The sequence below is a fragment of the Alligator mississippiensis genome, chromosome 9, assembly GCF_030867095.1.
Source record: "Alligator mississippiensis isolate rAllMis1 chromosome 9, rAllMis1, whole genome shotgun sequence".
Lineage (NCBI taxonomy): Eukaryota > Metazoa > Chordata > Crocodylia > Alligatoridae > Alligator > Alligator mississippiensis.
This window is the reverse complement of record NC_081832.1, coordinates 19,321,287-19,334,556: the sequence shown is the minus strand read 5'-3', so window position 1 is coordinate 19,334,556 and position 13,270 is coordinate 19,321,287. Positions and strand designations below refer to the sequence as shown.

At 42.9% G+C, this 13,270-nt stretch overlaps 1 long non-coding RNA gene across 3 annotated transcripts in view; it reads left to right on the top strand.

The window, feature by feature from the left end:
• LOC132252426 (uncharacterized) overlaps positions 1-13,270 on the top strand; it is a 269,114-nt gene that overhangs the window by 182,553 nt on the left and 73,291 nt on the right. The gene's annotated exons all lie outside the window — the stretch shown is intronic.

Sequence of the window (13,270 nt, the reverse complement as noted above, 5' to 3'; positions counted from 1 at the left end):
ATGCTTGGCAGCAGACCTGATCCACTTCTGGGTCCAGCATGGAGTGCACACCCCTCCCAGCTCAGCAACTGGTGACTCCTGGGTCTGTGGGGGCACCCAGGGTCCCCCCATGGTTGATTCCAGAGCCAGGAGGACATGGGGGAGAGGGTCCCCAGCGCTCAGTGGGAGACCCAGTCACTGTGGAGCGCGTGGGGGGGAAGGGGGGCAGCACTCCTGTGGGAAACTCCATTCGCCCCACCATCACAGCATTCACAATGCACGCCTGGTACCTCAAGGTATGTAGAAAAAACATTTAAAGCTGTGTCTATGGCCAAATCAGAATGCAAATCTAATACAGCCCATTTCGCACACCCTTAGAATTTACCATGTTCAGATAACTAATCAATCCTCGTGTGGCCAAAGGCACATAAGCAGTATGAGTTTTTGGAAACAATGGGGGAATTGAGGCATGATAGAGTAGTGCTTTCAAAACCAGGGAAGTAATTTAGGATCATTACTGTCACTGGAAGTTAAACTCTAATATGCCTGAACACTTTGAAAAGGATTCGGGTTTTGAAGTCAGTTATGCACTGATATGTGCTTTGACATGATGAGTACAGCAATGATTAATCACTTTTAAAAACTTGGACCATAATCATGTTTGCATATTTTGGCTAGAAAGATCAAGGATCTAACCCAGTGTCTATTGAAAGCAATAGGAATCTTCCTACTCACTTCAGTAGGTTTTGTGTCAAGGTCTTCCATAGTTTCATAGTTTGTAGGGTCGGAAGGGACCTTGACAGATCATCAAGTCCGACCCCCTGACATGGCAGGAAAGAGCACTGGGGTCAAACGATCCCAGCAGGGTGTTCATCCAGCCTCCTCTTAAAGACCCCCAGTGTAGGAGTCAGCACCACTTCTCTTGGAAGTTGGTTCCAGATCCTAGCCGCCCTGACTGTGAAGTAGCGCCTCCTGATATCTAGTCTAAACCTACCCTCTGCCAGCTTGTGACTGTTATTTCTTGTCACTCCTGGTAGTGCTCAGGGGAGCAGGGACTCCCCCAATGCCTGCTGGTCCCTCCTGACTAGTTTGTAACAGGCCACTAGATCCCCCCTCAGCCTTTTCTTGTGGAGGCTGAACAGGTTCAGGTCCCTTAGGCTCTCCTTGTAGGGCCTGCCCTGCTGCCCCCTGATCATGCGGGTGGCCCTCTTTGGACTCTCTCAATGCTGTCCACATACCTCCTGAAGTATGGCGCCCAGAACTGGATGCAGTACTCCAACTGCGCCCTGATCAGTGCCGCATGGGGGGGGGGGGGAATTACCTCCTTGGACCTGCTTGAGATGCATCTGTGGATGCATGACAAGGTGCAGTTGGCCTTCCTGACTGCCACACTGTCGGCCCATGTTCATTTTGGCTTCAATAATGACTCCAAGATCCTTTTCTGCCTCTGCACTGACAAGAAGGGAGTTCCCCAGCCTGTAGGTATGCTGCTGGTTCTTCCTCCCCAGGTGCAGCACCTTGCACTTGTCAGTGTTGAAACCCATCCTGTTCTCATCCCCCCACCCCTGTAACCTGTCCAGGTCCAATTACAGCCTGTTCCTCCCTTCTAGCGTGCCCACATCCCCCCACATCTTAGTGTCATCAGCAAATTTGAATAGGGTGTTTTGTACCCCCTCGTCCAAGTCACTGATGAAGATGTTGAGCAGTGCGGGTCCGAGGACCGAGCCCTGGGGGACCCCACTGCCCACATCCCTCCAGGTCAAAAATGACCCATCCACCACCACTCTCTGGGTGCGGCCCTCCAGCCAGTTAGCAACCCATTTGACTGTGTAGGTGTTGACGCCACAGTCCCCTAGTTTTTTAATGAGAATGGGGTGAGACACAGTGTCAAAGGCCTTCCTGAAGTCCAGAAAGACTACGTCCACTGCTACCCCTGCATCTAAGGATTTTGTGACCTGGTCATAGAAGGCCACCAGGTTGGTCTGACAGGACCTGCCTCTAATGAACCCATGTTGGTTGCCCCTAAGCATAATCTTCCCTGCTGGCCCCTCATGGACATGCACCAGGATAATTTACTCAAAAGCTTACCCAGGATCGAGGTAAGATTAACTGGCCTATAGTTCCCTGGGTCCTCCTTCCTCCCTTTTTTGAAAATGGGAACCGCATTGGCCCTTTTCCAGTCCTCTGGCACCACACCAGAGCACCACGAGTGCTGGTAAGGCCATGCCAGGGGTCCCGCAATGACCTCTGCTAATTCCCTCAGCACTCTGGGGTGGAGGTCATTAGGACCAGCTGATTTAAATATGTCCAGTCCCTCCAGAAGTTCCCTGATTAGGTCCTCACTGACCCTAGGCCTGGGTGTGCCTCCCCCGGGGCCTGAGGGGGTCCCGGTGGATGGGCTAATCTGGTCCCTGTTGAGAAAAATGGAGGCAAAGAAATCACGAAATAGGTTAGCCTTGTCGTCTGGTGCAGCATCCAGATTTCCTAGCATGTCTTGCAGAGGCCCTACATTACTGGGTACCTTCTTTTTGCCCCCTATGTATTTAAAAAAGGACTTCTTGTTGTCTTTAATCCAGGTACCCAGTCCCAGTTCCATCTCTGCCTTTGCCTTCCTGACCACCCCCCTGCAGCCCTGAGCAACCGAGGTATAGTTTTCCCTGGTGATGGCCCCTCCCTTCCATTGGGTGTATGCCTCCCTTTAGCTAGGAGATGTTCCTGTATGCTTTTGGTGAGCCATGGGGGCTTTTGTGCCCTCTTGCCCCCTTTGATCCTTGTTGGGATTACCTCCCTTTGGGCTTGGAGGATTGTCTCCTTAAGGAACAACCACTCCTCTTGGACACCCGACTCCCCTCCCCTCCGGGACCTCAGTACTTCCCCTACTGTTCTTCTTACCTCATTGAAATCTGCCCTCCTGAAGTCCAGGGCTGCTGCCTTGCTGCTGGCTTTTGCCATCTTGCGCTGGATGGTGAATTCCAGCAAGCGATGATTGCTGTTGCCTAGGTGGTCGAGCACCCACAGCCCGCCCCTCCCCCCCCCGAGGTCGTCGCCTGTGGCCAGCACCAGATCCAACAAGGAGTCTCCCCTGGTGGGGCTGTGCAGCTCCTGAGTTAGATGGAGGCTAGGAACCTATGTCAGCGGTCAGACCTGGTTGACTGCTCTTCCTAGCAGATGTCTGGAAAGTTCAGGTCCCCTATGATGACCACGTCTTTTGACCTAACTACCTCCATGAGCTGACTTAAGAATTCCTGGTCTAGCTCTTCCCCTTGGTTGGGTGGCCTGTACAGCAGCTTGCCAAAGGTTTTGACTTCCAGTCAGTCAGACATGGCAAAGAACCTAGGAGCACTGGTTTGGGGACTGAACTACCTGTGTCAGCTAGTTTATTTTATACTGACTGTTCTGAACCTTTATCCAAAGTGAAGTGGTATGTTTCCTGAAATCTCTTTAAAATGGTTTAAATGTGATTTTATGACTGTGTTTGTGTGCATTGTGGTCTGAAACTTGCTGCATGGATAGAGCTCAAGATCAGCATTTCAAGTACCAATATTTCCTTTGATATCCTTGCAAAAAAGGTTGCATGCAATTGCAGACAAGAGCTACCATGCTGAGACAGATCACAAACTAGTGCAGTATCTTTGAATTACCTTTGTTTTATTCAACTCCCTTAGGCAGCATAACCAAAGCCTTTTAAAATATCATCAGACATTTCTTTAAGTAGTCTGAATTTTTTTTGGTTTTTTGTTTTTGTTTTACAGCTAACGAAAGAAAAAGGTATCCTTGAAAAACAGTTCCTAAGATCTATGATGTGTGAGTTGCTCCCTCTCTTTTTTTTTCTTTAAAGAATCAGGGCAGTCAGAGTATCCCTGAATTGCCCCATATGGCCCAATGAAAGACATTTTATATGGACCACAAAAGGACCCAAAGGGAAAAACACATTACTAATAGGGATTAGCCATTTAAATAACCTGACCATGTAAGCAACAAGTAGGGTTAACTTGGTCCTTCTCCTTACAGTTATGAATGGAGGAGGACATTTGTTTATATACTAAAAGCAAAATCTGCTTCAAAAACACTATCCCTGATTTCATCCCTTTCCAAATTATCAAACAAAAATCTTCTGTTACATCAGAGACTGGTCTTGGAACCTTTGATTTTATAACCTACCTTAGGGTGGAAACATATGTCACCTTTTATTGCCTTTGTGCCACCATAATCATTTTTATAGCGGCACAAAGGCCAAGCAAACAGGTAACCCTGCCCCCCGTCATACCACAAACGTGCAAAATATGTGGCTGCGCCAAAAGTGGCATTATTTTATGTCACTTTATTGTCATAGGCATTTAATTACTTTGTAGTAGCAGAGTGCAAGCAGCCCAGATCTGCCCAAACTCATCGGACATGCTAGGCTGCTGCCCCGGGGGCTTGAGGAGCCCAATCCTGCCCACCCTGGGAAGTCCTACATGTGATTGGGCCCCTTTAAGCCCTAGCAGCAACTGCCTGGCTTTCACCACTTAGAGACTCACCCTTGGGATCTCCAGAGCACGTCTCCCTAAGCAGGTAAAGTTGGGGCTTTGCTGCTTACAAAAACACGCCCCCGGGAATCTCTGGGATGCATCTCTGTAAACACAGAAAGTCAGGTTTCCCTGCTTATAGAGACATGCTCCTAGGATCTCCAGAGTATGTCCCCCCTAAGCAGGGAAAGGCTGGTAGGCACTCCTAAGGCTTGAAGGGTCTGATCTTTTCTGGGAATCCCCAGGGTGCACAAGACCAAGCCTCAAGCCCCAGAAGAACATGTTGCCTGTTGTCTCACAGCTTCAATGGACGGGACAACAGGCTGTTCTGCTTCATTTGGCAGCATCTTTTCCTAGTCTCGCTGAAGTCATTGGGACTGATCATGTGATTAACTGTTGCATGATAGAGACATTTTTCTGTCTGGCGAAAGATTTTCATACTCTGTTTTGTCACAAAGGAAAAAGCAAACATAGCCATCTTGTGCTAATTTGTCTGTGCATCTTTAATGATGCCAGTAGGGATATATGAACATTTCTGGGAATTATATTTGGACTGGAAGAGGCATTGGTCATTGTCTTCATTGTATATCTGTTTTCAAGATGGCTAAATGTTTTCCTTCACATGCTAGGTCCAGTTGAGCAATGTTAATGTTACACATGTGCTTAAGCTCTCTGCTGAATTGGGGCCTTTGTGCTGGAACTGGGATTTCGGAAATGCTTGGAATCTGGACAGCATTTTCCATTAGCTCATAAATTATGTAAATCCTAGGCCAGTGGAATCCCTCCTGATTTATACTGATTTACAGGAGTGTGAGACCTATACATTTAGTTTGAATAATTCTTTTTGGTAAGTCTGGAAATATTTAAATTTTCATTCATTTTTCATCAGACTGTACATTAATTAACCTAAATGAAAAAAGAATAATATTTTGTTTCTTTTACTGTGCCATTATGCTGTCACTGGTACATAAGCATCCATCCTGATGTTTGTAACTTGTGCAGCAATTGTGTTACCATCTGAGATATATCTTAGGTACAGCTGAAGGACCATATGGTCACAAATTGCAGATATCTAAAGCAAAATGATGGGTTTTGAAGTTGCTGGAGGAAAAACCTCACTTGAGTAATTATCAGGCTGATCCATTTTTAGTCATACCCACTTTACATTGTTTGGCTCAGTTCTGGTTTGCTGTTTACATATTTCAGTCTATTCACAAAGTTGATACTTGCTCAAAAGGCAGCTGTAGTCTAGCAGATTAAGACTGAGGCTGAACTAAGGGAGTCAAGAGTTATTTTGTTGTCCTGCCTGTGGCAGTATTTTCTGTGAATCAATGGAGCAATTAACTTCATCCCTGTACTTCACTTTTCTGCTATTTACAACTGTTATTGTCCCTACTTTTTCACCTGGTACTTCAAGAACATTGGAGAACATTACCATTTAACATCAATAACAATTAAAACTGTAATAACATTACAGTGTAACCTTTTTTATGTTGTGTGACACTATATGATCTAGAAGGTGAATTTATTACTTAATCAGTAGTATATGGCGAAGATGGTATGGAAGTTAGTTTCTTTCTGACTTGCCAGCAGCTAGATGGGAGGCTTAGAAAGAGATGCATGGAGTGGGCTGCTTGAGGTAGCAAGTAATTATGAAGGAAGGTCGTGTCACTTCTGTTTTAGGGAAAAGAGAAACAAGATGTGAACTTCATTAACAAACTATGGAATTAAATGTTCCTTAGGTGATCACCAAGTGTAATATATAAAATAAATAGGTATCTTTGTGAGGTTCATGGGGCCTTGAGTTAAGAGTAAAGCTAAGAGGAAGCACTAAGGCCTTCTTATTCCTTGTTGCAGGCCTACATCATACTGGCCAGCCTTGTTCATTCCTGTATACTTTTTGAGACCTGTTGCACTGCTTAGCTCCCAAGTAATTTTTTGGGAGTTCATGAGAACTGGAAACCTTGGAAATGCAGCAAGACCAAATAAAGAAACAATAATTCAATTACTTTTGGCATTTTCATGTAAGATCCTTAATCTTGAGAGATCTCAGAGTAATTCACAAATATTAGATTGCATACAGGAATACCCATTCCACCTCCTAGTATGGAGCCTGGAGATGTTCACAAAACAAGATGACAAAAAAAGACATTATTAATTGAAAGTGTCAGAATTCTGTTGGAGTTTTGTTAGAACACATAACATTATAAATGAAAAACAAAAAAAAGAGGTAACATTGAATCCCTCCTGAGGATACTTTGTGCTGTAGGCACTTCAGGCAACATTTTCAGAAGTACCTATGTCCCATTTCAAAAGCAGCTAAATGGGAGGAACACTTAAATCTGATTGGGATTGAGATATTACTACTTTTATCTTCTAGGTGATTTAGATGCTTTTGCAATTGCAGTTTAGGCTGCTAAATCACTCAAACAGTTTTGAAAATGTTGCCCTTTGTGTGGAGCTGTTTTTTCCAAGCACTCATTCTGTTTCCTGCTCATGTGGGTTTTTTACATTTGCATTTGTTTCAGTCCCATTAATGAAAAATGTATAAAGTGGCATATTTGATTTATAAAACAGGAGTCTTGAACTAGCAAAAGTTAAACATGTTTTATTTGGTGTGGTTTTCTAAAACTGTCTGTGGAGAGTAAGGCTGTCCCACTTCTCCATTTTGGTTCAGTGGTTTGATCTGATCTATTGTTGATGCTGCCCAACATTATAGTATCCACAGTAATCCCTACCGGATTAGAGAAGTCTCTAGTTGTTTATCTATCTTTTTGGCTACTCTTCCTTTCAAGATAGTGGGAAATCACCTACAATAAACTTGCTCTGTGAAGGTTTGGGGATGTTGCAGTATGATTTCTCCTTGACCTGCTTTTCAGATGCCCCAAGTTCGGACCTCTGCTACTTCACATCTTCCAAATGGCACAGATGGCAGGATAGAGAGAATCGGAAGCACTTGATAATAAAACAGCAATTCATTTTGCAATTCCTTCAGCATTCATGCTAACAATACTGGTCCTGATGGGCTCCTTGGGTATGAATATAGCTTTCAATATGCAATTCCACAGGAATTACGCCACTGCTTGGCTCTCATTAAGTCCGCTTTATTGTAAAGTGTTGCTGAGAAATCCTCCTCTTGCTGATACAGGGGAACTGCTTTGCTTCAAACAACTGCCTGATTTCCAAAAGCTCCTGTGTATGTGTAGTTTTTTTATACAGATCTTTACAGTGCATTATCTCACTTTGTTTATATTTTGGACGCTAATGCGATGTGCTTGAGTATGTAAATTGCCATAATGTGAGGAAATGAGATGTTAAAAATAGCTAGGGAGGAGTGGAGTGAGGGATAAGGAGCAAGGAGCAGTTTTGGATTCAGAATTTCTTTCCATCCATCTTTTTGGGAAGGCAAATCCCTTTCTGGAACCAGCCCTGGAAGAGGAAAACTTGCTCCAGAAGAGAGGGAGAGCTGCCAGCGGGTATTGCCTAGAAATAGGGCTTGGCACCTGGCCCTGAGTCGAATTTGGATCTCTCACCTCTTCAAAACATCCAGCACCTGCTGGTCTGGGACATGGGAAATCAAGCCTAATCCCACACATGTGAGTTTTATAATCCAGTTTCTGAATTAAATGACTGCCGAGTTAAAGGGATCATTTAGTTTTGCCATATGATTTAAACAGAAGCTTATCTGTCTTGAAGTCAATTGCAGCAAAATCAAATGTCTCCCTTTGTGCCAGATTTGTATGCTGCTAGAAGGCTGCTGCTTACAATAGCAGGTGCTGTCAGCACTTGACTTAAAAGATCTAGAGCTAGATCCTGAGTTGTGGCCAAGCTGAGTAAAGCTGCAGCTTTGGATGGGTGAGGTGCAAAGCACAGTTCAAACTCCATTGATGCCCCCCTGATCCTGAGGCTGATGTGCATTATTCCCATCATCCAGCACAAAAGGCTCCGGCCAAAATGGTTGTCCCAGTGTGACAAGATGGAGAGATGCTGAAGAGATTTTTGTATTATACTCTTCTTTTCCCCCTGCATCTCAGCTTAACTCTTTTGCTAAAACACGGGTCTCTTTTCACGACTTAAGCGTTTCATAAAATTTAGGCTATTTTTTGTATAATCCTGGTAAGTAGGTGTTAGTTTGTAGTCAGCTTTCAAAGAGCATACAATGTGGTTTACTAGTAAAACCAAATATTTAATAAATAAAGAGAACATTGTAAATACCCAGAAAACATTAGCATGAGCATAAAACACAGTTCCATAAGATGCATAGTCTCTAAGGGTAAAAGTGGCTCCCACCTCAGTTCTCCCTCTAAATGCAAAAGACACATGGTGGTGGACCCTTCATTATCCTAATAGAGAGCTTCCCTAGTTTGTGAAACCTGAAATAGCTTTTTCCTATATCAAAATGATTATGTTTGTTGGCATAACTATGCTAGTTTTCATGCAACTAGCTCATGAAACAATAGCACTGAAGATTTGGTGGCATGGGCTTCAATATAGGTCTCTTGATAATGTAAATTAGCCTACAGCAAACTCCCTGCCCTTGTAGCTAGACAGCTGTGCAACCTGAGCTACCATGTTTGTCTATGCAATGCTGTAGTGTGTAGTCTAGATATGCCCACCCCTTGACTGAGCCATACCCAGGATCACCTTGGAGGACTAAGGGTCAGTCATCCATGCTCAGGATGGATGGCCGAGATTTATTTCTAGGCCAAGGATCTTAAATTAGAATTATTTGTTATAAGAGGCCTAACACCACCTCCTCCTAATCCTAAATTTCAGATATATCTTAACAAGATTTAAGGCACTTCTGAGTCAGTACAGAGAATGAATCCTACTTCCTGTATTCAGCTATGCTGCTTCTCATCCCTCTAAGATAAACCTCCTTTGTATGCAGTACTCAGGTTTCAAAGGTTTTAACCTGCCTTGTAGTTCCTCACCTTGCACTTTTTAACAACCTGTCCTCAGTGGAACACATAGGCCCCATCCTGTCCTTTGAAGTTAATGGACTTACTCTAGATTTACAGCAGTGGAAGTGAGCGCTGATTCTAACTCATTAATCTTGGCTCCCTATCCCTTTTTATTTATTAATTTATTTGGTTCATGGACACCTAAAGCATCTGGATTTAATGTCTTTCAGTCACACTTTTGGACTATTCTGATCTTCATTCAGATGATCTCAGTACATATCTCAATCTCAAAACGTGCTCTCTGCACATCTTCAGATTTTCTTTCCCACCTTTCCACTTTGTATTAACAAACTATACAGCACAGTAACACGATAGAGAATCATTGCGCACGAGAAAGGACTTGATCACCTCTGTCCAATAGGGTTTCCCTCAGGTGATCTCTAGTGTACCACAGGCATTTCAGGATAAATGTAGAAATATTGGCAATTACTCTTGGGCAGGATATCCCTTTATGTCCTCTCAACAGCAAAGCCATCAGTGAATATTTCCACTGTAACCTTGTGCTCTTTCACTGAGAAGGAATGAAGCAGTTCTCTTACAGGAGGATTTCATAGATAACAGTACCTTGGGGATGATGTTAAAATGTTTGATGGGCATTCAAGCCATTAGGCTGCATTTGAACCATGCACTTGTTTGTACAGCACTGGGAAGCATTTGCATCTGGCCTTTAGCCCCCAAGGGATGAAAACCCCAGTAACCAAACCATATTGCCTACTGGCAGTGCAGAATTAAAATCAGTTCTAACGAAGGGTTCTCTGGCATCTCCTGGGATTTGCCTGTCACACAGAACTTACCTACGTCCATCTGCAAAGAAGCCTAGGGACGAAAATGGCAGAGACAATGAGGCCCCCTTGGCTTGCTCCTTGGTTGCTGATTATCATATTAATGTGCAGCCTCCCAACTGAGCACCAGGCAAAGGACAGTACATCTTTAACTGGAAATATAAAGGACTGCTCATGGCCTGGCTTGAACTGGGAGGATTTATGTCTCTCCCTTTAGATGGGATTGAAGGGAATGGTGTGATTCACTGAGGGGCCTGCATGTCGCCTGATTTACTGCCCATCATTTACATTCCACTAAAGTCAATCAGTGCAGAAGGTCATTCCCAACCTGAATTTTTTTTCACGTTAAATCTTTTCTGTCCCAGGCTTCCAGTCACTCTGAGGAAGATGCTTGGCAATCCAAGCTGCTTCTGTGATGGCTGTTCTCTACTCTCTCTTTTAGTAAAGGGGGAGATTAAATAAATAGAAACAAGATGCGCTTGCAAAGGAAGTGCCCAAGAAAGGAGGCTGTTGGCATGATGAACCCACTAGATATGGCAGATTGTGAATGGAGCATTTCCTTGCATCAGACTTGCAGGGACGTATTTTGTCATGGGCCTGATGAATCTGTTATGCACTCTGGCTCAGAGAAAGGCTGTCTTGCTGACTCTGTCTGGCTCAGTGTATTTTTTTTCATGTGTTTTGTCAGGAACCTATGGTCTACACATTCAAATGAACTGGATATTGGTGTGGGTAGAAACACCATTTTGATACTACTCTGTTTTCTGAATAGTAGTTTAGAAATAAAGCACTGTGACATCCCAAATAGTAAATGGAAGCAATTGTTGACATAATGAATACATTTTAATACCAGATACTTATAATATATTGGCAGTTTACAGTGGAAGATGTGTAGGGCTAGAATTTCTCATTAGATATGCATCCCTGTGTTGAAATTGCACACACAAATGAAAACAGAAGTCTAGTAACTGCTTACAGTTGGCTTGACGCAACTGCCTGTTCAGTGTATGACTGTGTTTTCATATGCCTGTATCAAGCCTTAATTATTACCTAAAAACTTGATAATCAAATTATGTCAGTAGATCAAGATTGTTTGCAACTCTTTCTTTATGTTTGCAACTTAAATATGAGCTGAGCTTTTGATATATTTGGGTGTTTTTTCTTGGTGAAATGTAACTTTGAGAAAAAGTACAAATAATGTGAATATCTGAATTTGAAAGTGAGAAGATGTGAATGTGCAATCAGTTTTTGGAGAAAGAAAAAGAGGATGAAACTTGTAAAATGATATAAAGAATTTTGAATTATTTGTCCTTACATTTTTGCTAAGTGATAACTAGAAACCATTTGGAACTTAATAAATTTATGTTTGTTTCTTAACACAAACTAGGCCTGCTTTGGAAGTTTTACCAAAGTTGCCAATTCCGCTTTTGCATTCAATCACTTCTCACATTTTCTACAACATGCTCATTTTGCATCCCTGTTTGTGTTCACTGAGTCTAACTGTTGGGAATAATAAAAAATTGGGTACAAACTGGTGGGAATAATAAAAAAAATGTTCAGTACATGGATGAATACAACTTACTGGGAAGGAATCATCAAAGTTTTGTCAAAGGGAAATCATGCTTCACCAACCTACTAGAGTACTTTGGAAATGTCCATAAGCAGATGAGTAAGGGTCATCCAGCTGACATAGTTTATCTAGACTTCCAAAAAGCCTTTGACAAAGACTCTTTATGAAGATAGGTAGTCATGGGCTTACAGGGGAGGTCCATTTATGGATTAGAAATTGGCTTAAGGATAAAAAACAAAGAGTGAGTATAAACAGTCAGTTTTTGGGATGGAAATAATTAAACAGCGGCATCTGCCAGTGATCTGTGTTGGGACTGGTGCTGTTTAACATACTTATAAATGATTTGAAAATGGGGATAGAGAATAGTGAGGTGGCCAGATTTGTGGATGACGCAAAATTATGCAAAGTGGTAAAGACCAAGTAGAAATGTGAGGAATTACAGAACAATTGTGCACTATTGAGTGAATGGATGACAAAATGGAAGATTAAATTCAATGTAGATTAGTAGATTGATACACATGGGAAAAAATAACCCAAATTATGCCTGCAGTGTGGTGGGCTCTATATTAGCTGTTACCACACAGGAGAGAGATCTGAGAGTCATTGTAGACAGTTCACTAAAAACATCAGCTCAGTGCTCAGCAGCCATCAAAAAGACCAACAATGTTAGGGATTATTAAGAAGGGAATTCTAAATCAAACACAAAGTATCATTATATAAATAAATCCAGTATGTGTCCACCTCTCAAATACTGTGCCCAGTTTTGGTCTCCACACCTCAAAAAGGAAGGACCAGAGGAGGGCAACAAGGATGATTAGTGGTACGGAGGGGCTTCCATATGAGAAAATACTAAAGAGGCTAGGCCTATTCAGTTTAGAAAGGAGACACTTGGAGGGGGACATGATAAAGGTTTACAAAATACTAAATGACGAAGAGAAAGTAAATAGGGATTTATTATTTAATGTCTCTCACAGGACAAGAACTAAGAGTCATAAAATGAAAGTAGTAGGCAGTAGGTGTAAAACTAACAAAAGTTCTTTTTCACACAGCATGTACTTGACGTGTAGAAGTCATGCCATAAGTTGTTGTGGAAGCTGACAGTTTAAGCTGATTCAAAAAGGGATTGGATAAATCCTTGGAGGAAAGGGGCATTAGTAGCTATTGGAGTTAGGGATACATGGGAGTTAGGGATACATCCTCTGAATCAGAACTTCCTGAACCTTAAGGGCATTGATACACATACTTTTTTTCTTGGGACATGCTAGAGATCTGCCGCTTCAGAGCAGATTCAATTAATTGAGTCTGCTCTGCATGCGAGCTGAGGTGAACTGCACTGCACCACGTGCAGATCTATAAGTGGTGAAATGCACGTCAGGATGCAGGAAACAGCAGTGGTGCACTTTTGAACTAAAGCACCCCTGCCATTTTCTCAGTGCTGACGTACATTTTACCATTTATACGACTGCA